Source organism: Chenopodium album, chromosome 17, assembly GCF_948465745.1.
Source record: "Chenopodium album chromosome 17, dcCheAlbu1.1, whole genome shotgun sequence".
Lineage (NCBI taxonomy): Eukaryota > Viridiplantae > Streptophyta > Magnoliopsida > Caryophyllales > Amaranthaceae > Chenopodium > Chenopodium album.
In genome coordinates, this window is record NC_137850.1 from 29,695,689 (window position 1) to 29,714,666 (window position 18,978).

At 31.9% G+C, this 18,978-nt stretch overlaps 1 pseudogene; it reads left to right on the forward strand.

Moving 5' to 3' along the window:
* The first annotated feature begins 1,027 nt into the window (after positions 1 to 1,027).
* On the forward strand, positions 1,028 to 5,861 carry LOC145587757 (trans-resveratrol di-O-methyltransferase-like; annotated as a pseudogene).
* Positions 5,862 to 18,978: the final 13,117 nt, after the last annotated feature.

Below are 18,978 nucleotides of genomic sequence, written 5' to 3' on the forward strand. Positions count from 1 at the left end.
CAACTAAAATGTATTATTTTTCAATTTGGTCTTAAAACTTTTAAGAAACTAGGGATTCCAACTCGCACGCGTGATGTGTGCGGTATGGCTAGTCATTTGAGAGAAATTATTATCGATGGTCTTTATATATGCTCTATGCATGTCTGTTTGCATGCTATATTTGCATATAGGCGATAAATATGTTGGATGTTTTGTAGTTGTGCAATGTTTGAAACTTTAGTAGACCTACTTTGATTTCGCAAAAAAAACTGATAAAAAGTTATCGAGTTTTAGAAACATAATAAATGTCTTACAAAATTGAAGTACTTATTGAGAAAAATTTTATAAACTAAAGAAGACATCACACAACTTAATACTCCGTAATTCTTGTACTCCACATATTTTAAAATTATTATAGAGTCTCTATAATACTTTATATTTACAAGAATTCCAAATAGGAAAAACAAAAAGAGATGAAGAGAGTAAAAGATAGGTTTTACAAAAATATTAAAATAAACATAACTCTGTATTTGCAAATGAATAATTAATTTACCATATTAATTTACTATATAGGTTTTTCGGACGGATTTAGGTGTTTGTCGGAAGCAATCCGTCGAAATTCAGCTGATTTCTAGTAGTGGCTTTTGAAATTAAATGGGGCAAAAATGTAAAAAGAACATTTTTAGCTGATTTCTAGAGTTTTCTTAAATTTTTTATAAGGTATCAAAATGAATAGTTAATCTATCCTTTCTTAACAGTGGCTTCATCTTGCCGTTCAACCAAAAAAAAATAAAAATAAATAAATAAATAAATAAAAACTACAGTAGCTTCATCTTGAAATGGAAAAGAAACGGATGATGTTACTAATAGTTTTGGTGCGAATTTTTTTTTTTTTAAGAAGCCGACACATGAATAGTGATGATCCCAGCCTGCGGTAGTTGATTTAGTAATAGTTATAGATAGATTATCCCAGCCATTATAAAGCTGTTAAGAGTTAGACTAGCTACCAACATACCATCAACCATTCTAGTAAAAAATTGCAAACAAAAATGGATTCACCCATCTACGCCAAAGAAGAAGCAAAAGAGCAACTACTAGAGGCACAAGCTCATATATGGAGTCATGTTTTCTATTTTCTTAAATCCATGGCCTTAAAATGTGCAATTGAACTAGGCATTCCAGACACCATTCATAAACATGGCGAACCAATGACTCTTAAAGAGCTAGCCAACTCACTTCCTATCCTCCCTAACAAAGTTACCTCTCTTTCGCGCCTAATGCGCCTTCTTGTATCCTCTAAATTCTTCACTATGAAAACTTTAGCTAACGGCGAAGAAGGATTTGCTCTTACATTGAGCTCCGAACTTCTGTTGAAAGATCACCCTCTTTCGCAAGCTCCCTATGCTCTTGGAATGCTTGATCCAAAGCTTACAGATTCATCTCATCATATAAGTAGTTGGTTCATAAGCGAGGGTGAATCTCCTTTCCATATTGTTCATGGGAAGAGTATTTGGGAATTAGCTGGCCAAGATTCGGAATTTAATGATTTCTTTAACCAAGCCATGGAAAGTGATTCCCGTTTTGTTACAAGCTTGTTGGTCACCAATAATGGTTTTAAGGGATTACTTGAGGGAATCGAGTCTTTGATCGATGTCGGTGGTGGTAACGGGGCGATGGCTAAGGCCATTTCTGAGGCCTTCCCCTGGTTGAAGTGTAGTGTACTTGATTTACCACAAGCGGCTGGAGGGCTACAAAAGGATGGTAGCCAACGTGAACTTTGTTGCTGGTGATATGTTTGAGGCTATTCCCCATGCTGATGTTATCCTACTTAAGGTAAGATGACCTCATTTTCCTCTATTTTTATTATGTAAAGGCCTACATATATTATCAACACGTAATTATGAACATTTTGTTTACATAGTTCGAATTTTATAAAAATTCGACTTTAACATTTAGGAACATTCGGTTCATATTTTATACGAACTTATTTTTATTTTATACTTTAGTAATGATAACTTATAGTTCAAACATCATGAATACATCACGTACAATGTTTATAATTTTTTAACTATGTATCTATTGAGACCACGATATGATATGCTAATCAGGCGATCATTATTCTTCAAATACACAAGTATCAAATTATCTTGTATAGTCTATTTACAAAAATAAAGCCAACTCTATTTACAAATATATTTTTTTTTTATTTAAAATAGCAATTAATAATCACAACTTACGTAATTTTAAGTGGAATATTAATGTTCCTAATGTTAATGGATCAAATCAATCAAAAACTTAATTTGATGGTTGAATTTCATGACCGATTTATATACTCTATCACTCCCCTTACATGATAGCCCTTTAGGCTTAAAGTGTGGATGTGACATGGACCCTCTCATACCCATCACGAAATATTTCACTTGAAAGTTGGGGTAGACCTGATAAGATTTTACTTTAAAAACTTTCAAACTTACTACTTTCCTTTAATTTCACACTTACGTTTTCATAAAATTAGTCATATAATCAAATTCCAATTAAATATATTTTTAAATTATAATAAAAACTAGAAAAATTGTTCCATATACCCTTGAGGTTTTAAAAAATGCATTATTTATCTCTGAAAACTTTCCAATGCACCGTGTACCCATGAGATTTGTACGAAATTGCACCAAATACCCCTAGGCTACTCATAACACATGTTAATTTTGTTAAATTCTGACCCCCTATGCATCAAGTTCTATTAAGTTATTACAGTGTAATGCTACTAAATGCTACACCATTTAATTATCAAGTAAACTTAATTAATAAATTAAATTTTAACACCCAAAAGTTTAAAATTTAGAATGATCGATGTAGTTATAAATTTGATGTAATTTATGCTTTTAGGTGTTTTTATTGCTTAAATATAAAGTACTAAAAGTGAGTCAATGTATGAGAATGATTTTAGTTTGATAAGTCAATGATATGTGTATTTATTATATGATCAGGGTATTTGGTGCATTTTTTTACAAATCTCAGAAATATGCAATGCATTTAAAAGTTTTGAGGGTACATGATACACTTTTTAAAACATTAAGGGTACACAAAATAATTTCCCAAAAAAGTAATGACTCAAAATTCAACCGCATAACTTAAAATTCTGTACATCAAAAAAATTTCGAGTTACTGTGAGACAAATGGAATGGCACTTTGTAACACCTTTGTACGGAGTCATGAGAGAAGGGCCATAAGGGTAATTTTTCTTGTTTGATAAGACATGAGATATGGACACTTGTGGTCTTGTGGTTGTATAACTGTATAAGTTGTGAATCTATGTGATTGATAGATTATTATGCAACTTGACCTTATAAATAGAAGGCCCATACCTCATTTAGACAATTACAAGTGCAACATTGTGATGAAATAATTTAGGAAAAATTGAAAAAAAATAATCCCACCTTTACTCGATCTATTCAAAACGAGCCAATTTTTGCATTTTTTGAGAACAAGCCAACCTTTTACCTCTATTTTCTCAAAATGGGTCTTTTGACTTACAATCTGTTAAACATGTTAAATTTTTGTTTTCTTTATTTTTTTTCCCTTTAATCTTTCTCCTTTAACCTTCACCACCACTACCCCTCCAATCTTCCATAACAACCACCTCATCACCACCACTGCCCTTCCATATCAGCCACTCCCACCACCCATCACAACCTACCTCTGCTCACCACCACCTCAGTCTACATCTGATCACCACCACCCCACCCCACCACTAACCCCTAGCTACCACAAAGCCTCCCTTAATCGAACCACCACTTTTCACCTGACCACCACCCAACCGCATGAAACACCAGCAAACCCCCAAACATGTTGCATCGAACCAAATCCCCACCGCCCATGGCCCCACTACTGACTCCCACCTCCCACAACCCTTTTAATAGAACCCTATCCCCACCTAACTGAAATTCAACCTTCTCTCACCTGACCACTACTCCATCAAAATCCCAACCCTCGAAATCCACTACGTCGGACCAAAACCCCACCCCACCTGACCCAATTGGACCGAAAACCACTCTACATTACCCGCAAAAGTCCCAATTAAACCCACCTTGGAGTACGAGAGAAGAACTCGGGGAAAGGGGTGGCGGTGGCTGATTTTCGACGAGGAAAGGAGTAGTAGTTGCCATTTGGTGGGGAAGGGGGTGGTAGGAGCTTGTTTCTAAAAAAAGGAATGGGTTGCTCCGGCAGGGGAAGGGTGTGGTTACAGTGATCGGGGAAGAGGGAAGGATATATTTTTTAATTAAAAAATAGAACCAATTAGAAGGTGACACATGACAATTCACCTTCTAAAACTGGTTACCAAATTATAAAACTGGTCAAGGGCTTGTTTTGAGAAAATAGGGGGCAAAGGTTGGTTTGTTCTCAGAATACTCAAAGGTTGGCTCGTTTAACCAGATCGAGCAAAGGTGGGATTATTTTTTTCAATTTTTCCAATAATTTAATAATAATAATAACAATAACAAAAGAGTATAATAATAATAATAATAACAATAATAATAATAATAATAATAATAATAAAGTTTTTTTTTTACAAATCTCTAAATTAGCTAATTTGATAGTTTAATAACGTTAGCGATACTTAAATTTGACAGTGAATAATTGATTCATAAATTTGACGATGAATAATTCATCTGTAATGTAAACCTAACAAAATCTCACATGATTATTTTTTTTCCTATTTATGAATTATAATCTAGTTAAAATTGAATTTGTTAATAATGTCAAATGTCAAAACGTATCAATAACTTTGAAACTAAAAATTTAAATTATTTATTAAAAAGCATTCCTAATCAAGAATACACGTCACATGTCAATTCCTCGTCTCTGCCATCAAGAAAATGCCACATCACCTAATTAAAAAATGTTATTCCAAGAATTGATCTTGGGTTCATTGAAAAATGAATAATAAGTCATACCAACTATGCCCTCTAATAATTTTTGTTTATTTATTCATCCTAAATTAAATATAGTTTAATGTAGACTTGAATGTGTTTTTCTTTGTACTATTACATGACAAATAATTTTCAGACTAAATCTAAAATAAAAATATTCAACATTATTATATATAAAAGTCAAAAAAATCATATACATATAATTTAATACATGAAAACTATAATACATTACTCCCATATACTATTTTGGACGTTTCAAAAAGATGTACCCATATTGAATATATTCCACTTTTAACTTAATTTTTATTTCCTATTTTATACATATTAAATTCTGATTGGTTAAATTAATTGATTGTGAATTGATGACATGACTCTAAGTAAGGAAATTATTCCTTTGAATTATGCAATTATGGTTGACGGTTTCCTAGAAAAATCAAAAAAAATTTAAATAAGGCAAAACTACTATTTATGAATTGTTCTTAACTTTAATGTTAGATTCCAAATATTCTTTTTTTTCTTATTTATGTGATTGATTCCATATAAGACTATCATATTGAAACGGAGAGAGTAGTATTTAACATATTGGCCGGGTTAAACACTAGTCATGATTAATAAAAGTGCACTTTACTACAAAATATGCAGTGCATTTTGCATGATTGGAGTGATACTGATTGCATTAAGCTATTGGAACGATGCAAAGAAGCAATTCCCAACAAAAAACAAGGAGGTAAAGTGATTATAATTGATATAGTTGTGGATCCCCAAACCGACAATTACAAAGACTTTGATGATGCTCAATTATAACTCGATATAGAGATGATGTCTGTCACTGGTGAAGGACAGGAACGAACTAAACAAGAATGGGTGAATATCATCACTATTGCTGGTTTTAGTGACTATATTATCCTTCCTATATTGGGTTTAAGGTCAGTAATTGTGTTACATCCTTGATAAATTCGAAGGCATGGCCAAAGTTATTGAGTGGGTTTTAAAAGGTTACATGTTTTATTATGTGTGTTATTAAAGATATGTATGGTTAATCGATCTATTTATATGTGTCCTTCACTAGTATGAATGCACTCTAACGGTCAAATATCTTACATGGATTGACACATTTGATTGTGTATGGCAATGTGTCATTAAAGATGTGTACGGCTAATTGGCCTATTTATATGTGTTCTCCACTCTATGAATGTACTCCAAGGGTCAAAATATCCTACATGGATTTAACATCTAAGTGTGTATGGTAATGTTTGTTATTAAAGATATGTAAGCATGGAATTTAATTATATGTTTTCGCCACTTGTATGACATTATTCTAAGGGTCAAATATCCTACACAGATTGACACATATGATTGTGTATGGCAATGTGTGTGATTAAAGATATGTATGGTTAATCGGTCTAATTAATATGTTGGATTGATACATTTGATCGTCTACGACAATTGAGGTATGGATTTGTGTGCTTCGGCTTAATAATTAATATATATGGTTAATCGGCCAACTTCATAGGTTCCATTTTTTCTTTTTTTTGAAATAGTATTGTCTAAACTTATCTTGTGTATAATTGTTTTGTCGAAGCACTTTTTTTCTTTTTAGTGTACAACATTAAATTAAATAAATTAATTTGGTTTTAAATAAGGTTGGTTTTTGCCCATCTAAATTAATAATCTAAATTAATCAAATGTATTTCAGGTTATATTTGTTTGAACCGGTTTCTTACTAGTTATAATAAAACATCCTTAAAAAAAAAATAAAAAATACTAGTATAATAAAACAAATTAAATAGACCAGGCCAGGGTTATAGACCTCCAAGTTGTAAGATGAGTCAAGCGCAAACCTACTATTCCAATTAAGAGTATAAATACACCCTTTTTTCAAGGGATTATTCCCAAGAGCTAGTTAAACTCACTCGAAATTCTTTTAAAAATAGTCAACAAGCAAATTAAATTTGTGCCGACTTAATCAGACACACTCAAACACATTCGAATGGGATTAAGCTTCATTAGCTAGTGCATTTAAACAAAAATCACTAAATACAGGTTGACATTACCAAATGTCACCCTACATTCAAGATCGACGTCATCAAACGTTATCGTATAGGTGTCACCCATGTATCATCATCGATTTGCTTACAATATTGTTTATTATATTATACTCTATTATACCGATATTTTACCTAATTCGAATATTAATAATATTTATTTGTAACTTTATTTCATGTCTTTATTTATACTCGAAATTTGTGTAGGCGCCTATTTTTCTAAATTTAATTTATCTAATTTTTTTTAAACGTATTCTATCTAAAATTATATAAATTTGAACTTATGTTATCTGAAATTATATATACTTTCTTCATTTTTTAATACATGTTACACTTTGACTTTTTTCACTATTCACATAATGATTTTGACTTGATTAATTTACAAACATATAAAAGGCAAATGTCATTGTATAATACGTTGTTGGATTCGTTATATTGTATACTTTCATAATATTAATTTTCCTATGAATTTACTAACATATAATTAGATAAATTAATGGGCAAGTTGTGTCTCAACATTCGTGTTTTGTCAAAGTGTAATACTTAATTCAACGGAGGGAGTATTGAATTTATTTTTTTCTGGAAAAAAAAAAAAAAAAAAAAAGAAAGAAATTTGCAAATGTCCAAAAAAAAAAAAACATTGTATTAATTCTGAGTAAATGATCTAATAGTTTGTTTGACATTGAAAATTATCATACATGTACTTAGTTCTAAGGTAATTTTCATTATTAATCTATTGACAATATAAACATTATCAGTTTAATGTAATCGTTAAAAAAGTTACCTTTTTTATTTTTTATTTTTTTTCCCTTTTTTATTTATTTTTATTTTTATTTTTTTGCTTCCTACTTAACCATTAATCAAAGCATAAACATGCAGGTTGGGAAGGTACCACCTTCCATAGAGTTAGTTTTACTCAGGCCCGGCCCTGTGCGGTTGCGCACCTTAGTGATTGTGGCCTGCGCAACCGCACAGGGCCCAAAATTGCTTGGGGCCTCAAAGTCTTACAATATATACAAAATTGTTATAATACATATTTAGTGTAACTGTTGTGGCTTAGTGGTAAATGCAATGATGTTAATTTCAATAGCTGCGAGGTTTGAGTTCTGCTATGTACTTTCTTTTTTTTTTTTTAAATTTTAATTTTATAATTTAAAGGTTTGGATATTCTTTCTATTTTCAAATACTCCGTATGTGCTTTATTTTTTATTTTAGTCTTTTTTTTAATTCCATTCCTATATTTTAGAAGATTGTAACAATATTTTTATACTTTTATCCCTACTAATGGTCCCTTGACTCAATTTCAGTTTTAGAAAATATTATCATTCTCTCTCCTCTTTATAATAACCTGTAAATACTTTTATAACTTGTTTTTTTTGCTTTTCAACATATTTCGAACTCTTCAATAATATCACAAAATTTACATTTATTTCTTTATTCTAAACCTCTACAACAAATCATAGCACATCATTTATTAAAAAATTATGCAATATTATAATACGTTCCTTAGGGGAAAAAAAAAATAGGGCCCAAATGTATCTCAATTGCACAGGGCCTCCATAATAGTTGGGACGGCCCTAGTTTTACTCAACTATACTATCTACATGCTATTTGAGTTCAGAGCATTTAGGCTCTATTTGATTCATCTATTTTGTTTAAAATTAATTAATTTAAGGAAATTTAAATTTTAACACCTCAAAAAAAAATACAAAAATGGTTTTTAACAGCGTAAAAAAAAAACTTTTATTTTAACACCATCAAAATTTTACAAAATTTGATTATACCCCACTTAACAGTTGCCATCCAAAATTCCGTTAAGTGAAGTCCATTATGCCACATGTTGCTATATTATTAGTTTAGAAAAAAATGAAATTAAAAATAAATAAACCAAAAACCCTAAAATTAACCCAGCTACCCCAGCCCCATCGTCGACGGCGCACCGCCACCACATCCTCACCCTAACCCTCCCGTTCCTAGCCCCAGCCACCGAAAAAGCGCCTCCCTCCCTTTCCCCCTCCCTAAAATCGACAGTCAGCCCCCAACGGCCATAAAAAACGGTCGTTCATTTTTCAAACAACCTAAAAACGAATGGCCACAACTGCCATATACGGTCGAAATCGACTGATGTAAGGTCAAAATCGACCATTTTTGCCTTAAATCGATTGTTTTCGTCCACTAGCGGCCATTTTCGGTGGCCGTTTTTGGCGGTCGTTGGGGAAAGCTGCCGATTTTGGAGAGGGTGATAGGGAGAGAAGGGATTTTCTAGTGGCTGGGGCTGGGAACAGGGCTGTCAAGGTGAGAGAGTGGTGGCGGCATGCTGCCGATGGTGGGGGTGGGGTGGCTGGGGTAGTTATAGGTGTAAGCGTCGTTCGAAGCGCGCCTACGTAAGCATGTGGTGAATATGCTTGACACTCGTAGGAAGTGGGAATTAACATTATACGATTAAGGAAAAGGTAAGTAGGGAGCCGCCAACAAGATTTTAAGGAACTTGTAAACCGTTCATGGATCATTATATGGCAACCACAATAAAGGGACAACAATAGGCAACAATGATTGACCCTTAAAAGTTACACCCTATTCATAATTTATGAAATTACTAACTCCATATGGTTCGAAACCACGAAAGGATTATCGGGGATGATGTTACAAAGTGAGTCACGGAGTCATATTCGCCCGTATTGGCCTCTACTCGATTCTTATTGTGAAAAGTATTCCTGCAATCTCAAAGGCATGCAAATAAAGATTCAATTTGCTCCAAACTTTAATTATGCTAAATTGGTTGAATATTAATGCAACACATAATTCTAATTATTAGTGATCACTTCAATTAAACTACAAAATTAAAAAAGAATCTAACCGGTTGTCTAAATTATCTTATTAAGCGTGATTTTCAATTACATATTCCCTTTAAACATGCAATATGGTGATCAACAAAAAAATAAAATAAACATCAACATTGGAAGCAATTTAGCCATAATAACGTTAGTCAAGTCAAATCATAATAAACCTAATCTTGATACTAGCAATATAGAATAAAATAAGTAATTAAATTAATTAATTACTCACATTCCGCACGTTCCTTTAAATTGCTACATCATGAACAAATTGTTAGTAACTTCAATAAAAATAAATCAAATTGAAACAATTAAGTTAAATTAAAAGTAGGGTAGATTTGGTCCAAACCATCAATTGGTTCTACCTTTCACGCCTTGGTTTAAGTATGGAAGTTTAGGTGTTGTATGGACTTCTTGGAGTGCTTAAGGGATGTATGATGAGAGAATGTGGAAGTCTAGTATATAGGCCAAAGCATAAGAGAGAAAGAGAGAATGATTTTGGTGTGTAAGAAAGGAAGAGAGAATGATTTTTTGGTCCCTAAGAGAGGAAGAGAAAATTATTTGGTACCCCAAAATTGAGGAAATCGGCCTTGTATTTATAGAGAAAATATGAGGGGTAAGGTACGGAACCCTAGAATTGAAGCGCCGCAAAAATAAAACCCTAAAAAATTACAGTGTCACGGCGATACAAAGTCTCGTGACACGTCACACTATGCCCCGCGGCGCGGTAATTTCCAGTTCTTACGCGTTTTTAAAGTTATGATAACTTTTAATCTGTAACTCAAAATAAAGCATATAATATATAGTGGGAAAGAGTATCAAGTCTACTTTCCAACCCAATTAGAATCAAGTCAAAATATTTTGTATATTTTATGATATGGCCATTTTAGTGAAAGGGTATCGATTTTGGGCCGAGTTTAGTGTTTTTCTCATATCTTCTTCATTTTAAATCGGAATTCGGCTTATGATAAACCGTTGAAAAGCTTATTTTAAGGCTTATCCAACGAAATAATATTTGGATCAAAATTATAGGGCCAACAAATCAGTTAAGCTCGGTTTTGTGATGTAGACACAAAAAGAGGAAAATGGGCTAAGAATTAGGTTGGTTTATGAAATGTATTGGATTGAACATTTAAGCATTCCAAAGATTATATACTCAACGCGACCAATAAAGGCGGAGAAAGGTTGTTCATCATCAGGTTTGGTTTTGGAGAGACATTTTTAGGTGTCTACAATAGGGTTTTTGTTTCTTTTTAAAAAAATATTTTATTATTTTGGACCAATAATATGTTGACACGTGGTATTGTAGGTCCCACTAACAGATGGTGTTAAAATAATTTTTTTTTATAGTGTTAAAACTCAAATTCATGTCTTTTTTTTTTCTGTGTGTTAAAATACAAAATTTCCTTAATTTTAACTTATTTTATGCTATTTAAACTTATTTTATCTAAAAATGATTTTTTCTAAATTTTTTTTATGTGAGACTGTTTTGTCTAAAATTATTTTGTTTAAAGTGCAATATTAGAGCAAGCTTCTTAAATGCACCAAAACAAAAAAAAAATAAATAAATAAATAAATAAAGTCTTGTCTTAAGAACAAAAAAAATTATTTAAAATTGATGATGTAATCCTAATTCTTAAGATTTAGGGCTACTCTTTCTCTTAGCCTTAGGTCTGAAGGCTATTCATGACATCAGCAAATCAATATTGATTTATTTTAAGACAAGACTTAATAAAATTTATCTAGTTATGAAGCATATAGTACCAACAAAGTCTTAGCTTAAATAGAGTCTTGAAAATTCAAGACCCAACTTAAGACTCTACTTAGCAAGATTAGGGCAGTCTTGTCTTAAGAGTTTAATCCATTATCACGTCACTTATTAACTTAAAATTAATTATTCTTTTTATATGATTTTGTTAAGACTCCTTGAGAATCGATTAGATTTATCTCTTTATCCCTCTGACACTTTTTTTTGTATATAAATCAAATTATTAAAGTTTTTTTTAAAAAAAAAAAAAAAAAATTGAGTGTTAAGTTGAGTCTTGAATTTTCAAGACTCCACATCAGATTTTGTTAAGACCAAGCTGAAGCATTTATGTCTTCGTCATGTACAATTACTAGATATATATATGTGGATCAAATTATGGAGATAATTAAGTTCGCTCATTTGGGTCGTCGTTATATCATAGCTAGAGGTACTAACCATCTTTGGGCTAGTAAAATAGACCAAAGCCAAATTGGACGGATCCTATAAGGTCACGCGAAGGGCCTAGATCGAGCATGAGAGGACAAGGCCCATGATGGGCCTCATCCCATAATGTGGCTGGCCATGTAGAGGGTTTAGAGAGGTTTTGGGCTTCCTAACCTAGTCTAATTATAATATGATTATAAGTAGACTAGGTGCTTAAGTAATTCATAACAACAATGATTTGCCGATCAAATAGCTTCATGGAGATCACACTTCAAAGGTATGATTATGTGTCTTGTGTGTTATGCATGCGATCTTGGTTTAGGTGCTCATGAATATGATTCAAGAATTTTCGCTTATAGTACCTATAAAATCCTACAGTGGTACTCCCTCCGTTTTTTTATTTGCATCACTTTTCTTTTATGGGTGTTTTTTTAAAATGCATCACTTCTATATTTGGTAACTTTATACTATATTTTATCATTTTTCTCTCTTACTTTAAACCCCACTCAACTTATTTTTATCATTTCTCTCTCTTTCATGTTCCCCACTAAAATAATAAAAATATCTATCCTCTCTCACATACTTTCTCTATCATGGTCCCTATCTTACTTTTACTATAATAATTTATACACCCACTCACAATATTATATTACTCCCCTAAAACTTTGTGCAATCCAAAGTGATGCAAATAATAATAAAAAAAATAAAAATAAAAAATAAAAAAAACGAAGGGAGTATCAGTTAGCCTCTTACATGAACACGCTTGATTATAATAATACGATTATTTGAAGTCCATGTTCATAATTTTATAATCAATTAAGAGGGCGAAATTAATTAATTATGGTTTTCAATTATTATATTTAATGTGAATAAACTTTTGGAATTGATTAAATATGATTTAATTATGCTCAAAATAGCCATGAAGAGGACCGATTTTTTCCCTATATTGATTCGAAAATTTCGAACCCTAACCCTAATTATTCGAAAAAAATTCGAACCATATAAGCCTTGGAAATCTGATTTTTGATGCTTGTTTTGGTTGATTTCGTTTTAAATATGTTTCATAATTTTAATTAGATTGATTTATGCATAAAAGAGTTTTGTGTATGATCATCGATTTAATTTTAAGAGTTAGAATTAAATTGGGATTAACTTTGATGAACCCTAATTTTAAAATTTAATAGGATTTAATTTTAATTTTGTAAACTGATTTAATTCAATTTTGATAAAAGTTATTTTGATTAAATTAAAAACAAAAAAACAAAATTTAAAGTCGGCCTGCAACCACGGTGGCAGTCCGAGAGGGAGGGAGGGAGGGCAGGAGTTCCGGGGTGGCTATGGGCAGCAGTGTGAAAGCGTTGCACGGCTGCTGCCACGGCTGCACTGTTGCTGTTGTTGCTGCTTCTTGTGGCAGTGGTTGCCGTAAGGCGACCAGCCACCATGGCTAGCCAAGGCTGGCCAAGCACGGTGGCCTGCAGCCATAGCTGTGCAACTGCATGCTGCTGCACATGCGGCAGTGGCTGCGTGAAAGCAGCTAGCCACCGTGGCTAGCTTCGGTTGGCCAACCACGGTGGCCGGTGTTGTGGCGGTGCACGGTTTTCTAAAAAAAAATTATTTTGTTTTAAAATTTTTCAAGATAAATACAAATTATTTTGGGGTAAAATTAATTTGATTTGAGATAAATATTTTATTTTAGTATAAAATCAAATATTTCAAAGTTGACTTATTTGATAATATCCATATTTAAAGTTGTTAAATTTGGTGATTCTCCATAATTAAAGTGTTTAATATTGGATAATATTTGTTTGGATATTGTGAGAATATTCCAAAAGGATAATAATTGATTTATATAATGTGATTATCCCATAATTAAATTAGGATATAATTGATTCTAAAATTATTTGATTGGCTAGTAATTTGGATAGAATCTCCTAAAGTTGTTAGGATAATCATGGAAGATTAAATATGATTTATCTTTCTAGATTAAAATATGATTTGATTCTATCTCATGCGTAAATTAAAATATATGATATTTTAAAATTGGTCATGAATAATATATGATACCCCCTCCATTTCAATAAGATAGTCCCATATGGAATCAATCACATAAAATAAGAAAAGGAGAATATTTGGAATCTAGCATTAAAGTAAAAAAATAATTTATAAATAGTTTTGTCTTATTTAAATTTTTTGATTTTTTTTAGGAAAGCATTAGCCATAATTGCATAAATCAAGGGAGTAATTTCTTTACTTAGAGTCATGTCATTAATTCACAATCAATTAATCTAACAAATCAGAATTTAGTATGTATAAAAATAGGAAATAAAAACTAAGTTAAAAAGGGAATACATTCAATATGGGTAGATCCTTTTGAAACACCATAAATAGTATATGGGACTAACAAATTGAAATGGAGGGAGTATTATCTAATTATGATTTAAAATATGAGATATTTAAGGAAATGCGTTGACTTAATTATGAACATTCGATGTTGTAGTTTAGACAAGTATGTTGAGTGATTTATTATATGGCATTTTATATAACATATGATATTATGTTGCAATATATATAGACTAGTATGTCCCATAGATAGATTCTAAATACGATCTTCGCATCGTGATATATTTGTGTAATCTAAATACGGTCTGCATACCGTTAAGTATTTTGGTAACTTTTATTTAAAGTAAATGGATTAGTTATTTAAATAGTTTCTATTTTTCTCTATTTAATAAATGGGTGTGACCCTCATTTGCATTAAAAAAAAGAGTTTAGGCCAAAGAAAAAAAAAACCCTAATTTTCGCAATCAAAATCGCAAAAACATGTTTCAAAATTGAGAAAATTCAAAATTAAAAATAATAAATCGAACGAAAAAACAAAAAATCTCAAATCTAAAAAAATAGATCGCAAATCTATAAAAAAAAATTCACAAAACCGCGAAAAGTATAATACATCAAAAGGAATTACCTCAAACAATGACGACAATCAAATAATCACAACAATACCTGATGAGCAAAGAAGAAAATCGCGATTTCGATACAAGAGAGACGAAAATACAAAGAGAGTTGAGGGTAGAGAGAGAGTGCAAGAGAGGAGAGAGAAACAAAAGAATGCGAAAAGAACAGAAGGAAGAAGGTCATTCAACTCCGAAATTACCAAAATAACTTTAATGAGGCGGGTGAAATGTAGATTGTCAGATCTAACGCGATGGATGGTCATATATATATAAAGGAAAAAATAGTTCATATATTGTTGTTTCAATGAATACTACAAGAAGGGGGGGTTAAATTGTAGTATGACCGAATAGTCAAACTTTTTGCGGAATTTAAACTAAGCTAGAGGAACATAAAGATAAAATAAATGAACTAAAAGATGTAAGAGAAATTTTTACGTGGAAAACTCCTTGGCCCTAACAAGGAGAAAAACCACGACCACTTGGGATTTTAAGAAAAGAATCTTCACTAGAATAGGGCAAATGGTCCTATTACAAACTAAAGACTTTAACTTCAAGTTCCTCAACGAACTCAAAGCCCCGAGGAACAAGTCACCCAACTTGTTACTCTTCTCTTCTCTTTCTCTCTTCTCTTTCTTTCTTCTCACTTCTCTTTCTCTTCTCTTTCTCTTCTCTTCCCCTTCTCTTTCTCACAAATAGAAGTTCTCTCAAACTTCCCAATTCCTCAAAATACAACTCAAAAAGATTAATTCTAGTATAAGGACATTAGAACACTCTTTTTCACAAGTGTGGAATTGACTCTTGACTCGATTAAAGAAAACAAAGGTTGAAATCTTATTTGAGCAAGGGCAAGTTTTTCCAACTGAAATCAACAACTATTTATAGACCAAAATTCGTTTAGGAGAAACTTCTTTGTGTAGAAAATCCATAACACCACTACTCCAACCCACTAAGAAGATCATGTCCTAAATTCAAGGAACACGAACTCCTCAATGTGCAAGACCATGACTGAATAAAGAACATGGGGAGTATGCCGCAAGTTTTAGAAAATATAAAATCAGATTTTATTTGTTAAAAAGATATTTTTGAAAATCAGAATAAAATAAAATCCTTTTTGTTAGAAAATATAAACGTTGAAAAATTGTTTTTCTAAAAACATGCTAGCACTATTTAGACCAATTCCACACAGCGATTTTCGAGTATAATTCTATCCTTATACTTAAATAAATCCTAAAATATAAAAATATATTTAGTCTTCATGTTCTCAGATGAAGCTTTTACTCCGAGGCTTCTGTTCCTCAAGGGGAACTTCTCTTCTCTGGTGAAGCTTCTGCTCTGAAGCTTCTGTTCCCTGAGGGAAACCTTCTCTTCTCAAGTCTTCATTTCTGAAGCACCAGTTCCTACAAAGGAACTCTTCTTTTTGGATAGCTTTGCTTCTGGCCTTCTTGTTCCTCATGGTATCTTTACAAAACTCTTAGTTCTCCTGGTCTTTGCAACTGATCACACACTTAAACAATCAAGCACTTATTAGTTTGTAAGTAAGTGAGGCTGTGTCATCATCAAAATCATTAAGTCCAACATATATTTTAGAAAATTTAAAAGAGTTTGAGGAATGAAGTTCTAAATTTAGTTGAATCTTAAATAGTCTTAACATAATTTAGTTGAGGCTAATATTTTGTCTAAAATTATGTATTTGTACTTTTTTTGTGTGTTTTTTCTTAATTTACTTTATCTATTATTTTTTTTAAAACTTATTTTATCTGAAATTATATATATGAACTTATATTTCTAAAACAAAATAAAATATCTTTAAATTTGATGAAACAAACTTACCCTAGTCAAGCTAATTATGATGCAAAAATTCTAAACTCTATGAAAATAATCCTATAACTAATTTTAGATATGAATTCAAAACCCTAGTTTCAATACAAGAATTCAATTGACTTTTTTTTTTTCTCTTGTAATTACTTGAATATAAGGATTTTTACAAGAATTCTAAATTATAGGGTGTGTAGGGTACAATTGGGTATGATAGAGTATAAAACATATTCCTGGGCCTCAACCATCAATTTAAACTTTTGGTTGAGTTGGTCCTTTAACATGGTATCGGAGCCAGCGTGACACAAAGGTCACGGGTTCGAATCTCATCTGCCCCTCCTTCAAAGTGGAATTAATTCACACCAGGTATGGGTGGGCCTGTGTTGCATCCACATTTCAAACCCAAAGGGCCTTTCATGTGAGGGGGAGTGATAGAGTATAAAACATATTCCTGGGCATCAACCATCAGTTTAAGCTTTTGGTTGAGTTGGTCCACTAACATGATTTTATGGATTTTATGCAACTTTTTTTTTTTTGGGGGGGGGGGGGGAGGTGTAGAGTAATTTTTTTTTGTTTTTTGAAGCAAATCAATTCATTAATAAAAAGTCATTTGGCATCTACAAATGAAATCTAAATTAACAAATACATAAAATTGAATCAAATTAGGTTTTCCTTCATCAAAGCTATGGTCGTTGAAAAAATCTTGCACTGTAGTACATCTCTCGCATACATTGCTGGAATATACATTTTTTCGGAGAGACGGTCTAACGATTTTTTGTAACCGTAAGGATGATTCTCATCTGATTCGCTTGAACACATTTGAAAACTTGACAACCGTTGTGATCCGAATAAATATTTACAATGAATAGGCAATAGGGCAAAAGATGACTACTTTTTTTTATAAACCCTACCACACAAACAAACTCTAAACATAAACAAACAACTAAACTAACAAAAACTAATGACTCCATCATAAGGAGACGGACGAATATCTACACTATTTGTGTAAATTTGTTGAAACCTAAATTGTAAAACTAAATAAAATTAAGGGAAAAGGGTTTAGTCCAATTTTCGAAGAAATTAGACTATTTCTGACTTAAACAGCCAAGATTTTGAAGAAACCCTAGAAGAGAGGAGGAGAGTAAAGGAGAGGCGAGAGATTCTTTGGGTAGGATGATATAGTGGAATTTACGTGATTATTTTGGGTTTTAACGTCGATTATTATTGTTTATGTGCATGAGTTTTACTATTTTTTTTTTAATTAATTGATGCACTCTATAGGTTTTATTGTAATTGATGCATTTTTTTTAATTAATTGATGCATTCTACAGGTTTTAGTGTAATTGATGCACTTATAATGAGAGTGATTACAATCAAGCTTTAGAAGAACTTGAAGAGGTGAATGCAGATGAGAAAACTCCTTAAAAATGTTGGAGAAAACTAAACAAATCGTTAATGTTCCTTAATAGTGGAGGTTAACAACTCAAGCAAGATCAAATACAAAAACTTATGGCTAATCAAAAGAAGTATCCTCAGTTTATAAAATAAATTAATCTTTAAATTTTAAATTAAAATAAAAGAAATTGAATTTATTTTCCAACATACAATTTAGCAGCCAATGGAAAATTGCATTGTATTTGCACGAGAAATCCGATCTCCTAATAACACCCCCACCAAAAGACACAACAAAATCCATCCATGCCCCATCAGTATTTATCTTGAAATATCCCTCCCTAGGTGCCTCCCAGTCACTACTAGATGAAGTAGGAGCCTTTCCTTTTCCCTTCTTCGAAAGTTCCGCTCAAATATTATTAGATTGCTGATTATGTAAAAGGGATTCAGTTAAAAGAGAGGTTGGACTGATTTCATTTTCTTCAAAAACTATGATATTTCTATTCTATGAGACCATAAATGCCACAAAGCAGTTACAAAAATCATCCTCCACTTTTTATTCGACATAAGATCACACTCTGGTTAAGTCACCCAGAGTTTGATTCTTTTTTTTTTGTTTTGTTAATAACTAGATGAAGACGAATGTTTTTTGTGTTCCACCCAATTCGCTCTTGGGGCTAATCTGGATTCGGGATCAATTTTGGGTGGTTTGGTTCCAGTCTCCTCCCAATTGTTGTTGCGGGAAATCGAACATGGATCCTCCCTACCAAGTATAGTGTCAATCACCACTACACCAACAACCAATTAGTTCTAGAAGAAGCCGAATGATAGTTATAT